The sequence below is a fragment of the Colobus angolensis genome, unplaced genomic scaffold (genome assembly GCF_000951035.1).
Source record: "Colobus angolensis palliatus isolate OR3802 unplaced genomic scaffold, Cang.pa_1.0 Scaffold445, whole genome shotgun sequence".
NCBI lineage: Eukaryota > Metazoa > Chordata > Mammalia > Primates > Cercopithecidae > Colobus > Colobus angolensis.
Window position 1 is genome coordinate 52,999 of NW_012117877.1, and position 535 is coordinate 53,533.

Sequence of the window (535 nt, forward strand, 5' to 3'; positions counted from 1 at the left end):
CTGGGTTCAAGCGATTCTCCTGCCTCAGCCTCCTGAGTAGCTGGGATTACAGGCACCTGCAACCACGCTGGGCTAATTTATTATGGTAAGTTTCAAACACATACCAAAGCGAGAGAATGGTATAATAACCCCCTAAATGTCCATTATCTTGATTCAGCCCTTGTCAATTCGTGATCAGTTGTGTTTCCTTCATACCTCCATTCAATCTCTCCACTCTTATCACTTTGAAATACATCCCAAACACCATAGCCTCTTACATTTGGCTTTTGTTAGTTGAAAGGCATGTTAAAATAATTTTATAATGAACCACCTCTCTCAATCACAAATTAAGGATAGATGTACAAAAGCTAAATCATTGGCAGTGTTTAATATATTTTTTAAAAACCTCAGTCAGTCCTATTTGGCTATATTTAAAAATGACAAATACATGATTGCAGGGCTGGGCACGGTGGCTCATGCCTGTAATCCCAGCACTTTGGGAGGCCAAGGTGGGCAGATCACAAGGTCAGGAGATTGAGACCACACTGGCTAACAC